Genomic DNA, 4,047 nt, shown 5'->3' on the forward strand with positions numbered 1-4,047 from the left:
TTGGGATGGCGTTTTGGCAGGTATAAACCTGTCTTGGAGAAACTGACAGATCGTCTTCCATATGGGATCACTGATCATAGAAAAAAAAACTCTTGAAGAGTTTATCACCTTCTTAACATCGAGGATTTCCCTTGTCTGCTTTTGCAATAGCTTCAGAATCTCGTCATTAGAGAAGATCTGACGAGTGGTCACAAAAGGTTCACCTTTGGAGGGTAGAGACAGAGCCTTCCCTAAGCCTCGAGGTGTCAAAGTCATAGAAATTCCCTGGACTAGTCCTGTCTTCTTGCTGTAGGAGGCCAGAAACTCATCACATAACGACGGATCCTCTGGAAGCAATGGAAAGGAAGTAGCCACAAAAGCAGCGAGTCCCGCCTTCGTGAGAGGCTCAAAAGTAAGTAGGGAAGAGTAATCCCTACTAACTAGTGGGACGTACTGGATAGGGGGAGGAGCATGAGAAGGCGCCATTCAGATGGTTACACACACACCACAAACACAGACAATCAAGGAGAATGCCTGCAAAGCAACAGACAAAAAAAACCAAGGATAAGAGAATAACCAAACAAGGAAACGTGACTCGACCAACTAACCCCAAGCAAACCATATCCTAGAAAAAATTCGACATGACCTTGAGACATATGGGACCGAAAGCTTCATGCGATGCATGAGACAAACACCCTGAATCCCGTATCAGGCAATAAAAGAAAAACTGCAGACCGTACCCGTAACCGTAGCAAAGATAGTAAACCAAAACAATACCACATCCGACACATATCAAGACTACATCATTGATAGACCAATGTTTGACTAGGGAAATAACTCTAATGACTGCGCATACCCATCCCACGAAACGGTTCATTAAAAAGGGGAATTAAGTGTAGTGAGGGGGAAATTAATTTAATGAAGGGGTTATTTTAATAAATTATTAAAAATGGGTGAATTTTTATTAGGTGATAAACCTTAGCAAGAAAACGGCGGTTCCTTATTATAAATTAAATTACCAATTATTAGGTGAAGCGGTGCATTAATTCGAATCCCGGACTTCGATACCCGACGGGGTCTCTAAATGCAAGTTCATTGATTACAAATTAAGGTGATGTGGAGCGCTTTTTTGCCAGCGCGTGCTCATGTGACGGCTGGTTCATTTTAATTAAAATTTAAAGTGCATCTGTAGCACACGTCGCGCGTGCTAAGTGAACGGCTGGTTAATTTTAATTAAAAAGGATGTGTGTGTATAGCGCGAATGCGCGTGGAACTGTGGGTAAAGAAAGAGTTCATTTTAAGAATTAATATGTGATTAAGGGGGAAATGAAAATAAATAAAGCCCATAAAATAAATACCTGGAAGGGGTGTGTATGTAATGCAGAAATGTGCACGGAAGAGTCCCCTAAAAGAAGTGAATCCAGTAAAGGAAAAGTAAAGACCACTGGCGAAACAACAAAGACAACACCTTAGTGGATGGGTTGATTTGTTTTTTGGTTGGTTGTTTAATTTTTGTAATTTGGGATTATTTATGGTGGTTGTTTTGTTTGTGTGGTTGTTATGTGTTGTGGATGTGTTTTGTTGTTTTTGGTTTGTGTAGTTTGTTTTTTGTTTTTGTTTTTTTTAAAAATAAGAATAAAAATAATAATAGGGAAATCAAGATATATAACACATGAATATGGAGGAAATATCCACAATGGATTGGATGCAAATAAAATAGAGAGTGTTAAGGGAAATTTCCGTTTATTGGTTTATTGGTTTTTTTTTTGTTCTTTTTAAACAATAGGAGTACCATGTATGATAATATTTTAAAGTGAAAAATAAATGAAAATTTGTCAAGGGGGGTGAGGGAAATTTGGTATAATTTTTTAGAAGTTTTTTGAGAATTTTTTACTATTTTTAAATAAATTTTCTTTATTTGTTGGGAATTTGGGAGATAAATTGGGAAATTTTTAATTTTCAGAAATTTTGGGGTTGGAAATTTCCAGCGGGCAATTTTCCAAAAATTGGCAAAAAGTGAAGGGAATTTTTAGAAATTTTTCTGAATTTTTATGATGTGAAAATTTAAATCAAATAAATCAGCTTAGTCTGGTAAGTAAGTTGAAAGTAAGTCAGTTAAGTCATGTTAGTCTGTGTAAGTCATGTTAGTCTGACTAAGTCAAGTCAGGTTAGTCAGAGGGAATTAGGTTAGTCTAGGTGAAGTTAGATAAGTCAGTTAGGGGGACTAAGTCAATGGAGACTAACCTAAAGGGGTTAGTTAACCTAAGTTGGGTTAGGGTTAGGGTTAGGGTTAGGGGTGAAGTTAGTTAACCTAACTAGGGTTAGTGAGGGGGGTTAGGGTTAAGTTAGTTAACCTAACTAGGGTTAGTGAGGGGGGGGTTAGGGTTAAGTTAGTTAACCTAACTAGGGTTAGTGAGGGGGGGTTAGGGTTAGGGTTAATTTAGTTAACCTAACTAAGGTTAGTGAGGGGGGGTTAGGGTTAAGTTAGTTAACCTAACTAGGGTTAGTGAGGGGGGTTAGGGTTAATGGGGTAGGTTAGGTTAGTTAACCTAAGTTGGGTTAGTAGTAACCAACTAATGTTAATTAACATAACTAATGTTAGGTTAGCAGTTAGGTTAGGATAGTTAGTTAGGGTGGAGGTGGAGGTGGAAGAGGAGGAGGAAGCGGCGGATGTGGCAGGGCGGTGGCGGGCGGGTCGACGGCGTCCTACGTTGTGGCAGCTCATGGCGGTTTGCGACGGACGAGCGTGGGCTCCAGGCGGCGGCGCGCTGCTCCACGGCGACGGGGCGCGTTTCCAGGCGGCGAGCACGTCTCCAGGCGGCGGGCGCGGAGCGGGCAGGAGACGGGGGAGGGAGGAGAGGTTGGGGAAGGAAGGAGTAAGGAGGAAGGCCGGCAGGAGGGGAGGGGAGAAGGAGGAGGGAGGAAAGAAGGAGGGGTGGAGGTGGAGGAGGCGTGGGAGAGAAGGAGGATAAAGGAGGAGGGGGAAGAGGAGAAGGCGGGGGAGGAGGAAGGAGGTAGAGGAGGGGAGGAGGTACGCAAGAAGAGGGAGAGGAAGGGGGGGAGACGGTTAGGAAAGGGAGGGGTGGGGGTAGGTTAGGGGTGGGCAGGGGGTGGGGGGATAAGGGCACCCACGGGGGGTGCCCAAGAGGGGTGGGATAGAGTAGGATTATGGGCAGGGTAGAGTAGGGGATACCCAGGGAAGGGTAGGGGTGGGGGAAATAGAAATGGGCGGGGTAGGGGCCCAAGAGGGACGCATACCCCCGTCTCGCGCACGTGCGCGGGGCGGGGTAAAAAAATTTGCCGTGACGGAATTGAAATGGCGTCGGGATGACGGTACCGGTCATGCAGACACGACCAGGGCGCGTGGAGACGCGTAAAATCGAAAAAGGACGCGTTCACGCGCAAGACGGAGTGCGTGAAAACACGTAAAATTAAAGAAAAATTAATATCTCCCAATCCGGACATCAAAACGAAATGGCGTAAAAACAAAAAGTGGGCAGGATGACAGGGGGAAAACAAGGAAAATATATGACGGAGGTTTCAGGGGGGAGAAAGAGCGGTCACGTGCAAAAACACAAAAAGCGTATCAAAAAATGCAAATAAAAAATTAATAGCGAGAGATCCGTGCATCGGAATGAGGTGCAGGAAAAAAAAACTGTGCAGAAAGACGTGCCCGACAATCCTATCACATCAAAACATAATTACGACTGAGATAAGACGCGTTCACATGGAAAAAATCAAAAAACAAATCAAAAAATGGGATCAGAAATTAATATCGGAAGAACCTTTCGCCAGAATAACATGCAGTAAGAAGGAAAAATGTCCGCAGGAAGGAATGGCACAAGATAGTCATGTTAAACCGTAGTTTCAGTGGAAGTAGGAGGGGTTCACATGCAAAAAACTCCAAAAATACTCCCGAAAACTGATTTAAAAATTAATACGTAAAAATCCGAAAGTAAAAAAAGGGTGGAGGAAAAAGGAAAAAGGCGGGGGAAGGCACAGGGGACACGGCTATCAAATCAAATTGGAATTCCGATGCAAACAGGGCAGGTTCACATGGAAAAATGT

This window comes from Lygodium microphyllum, chromosome 28 (genome assembly GCF_053477565.2).
Source record: "Lygodium microphyllum isolate KBCC chromosome 28, Lygodium_microphyllum_v1.1.10, whole genome shotgun sequence".
NCBI classification, from domain to species: Eukaryota; Viridiplantae; Streptophyta; class Polypodiopsida; order Schizaeales; family Lygodiaceae; genus Lygodium; species Lygodium microphyllum.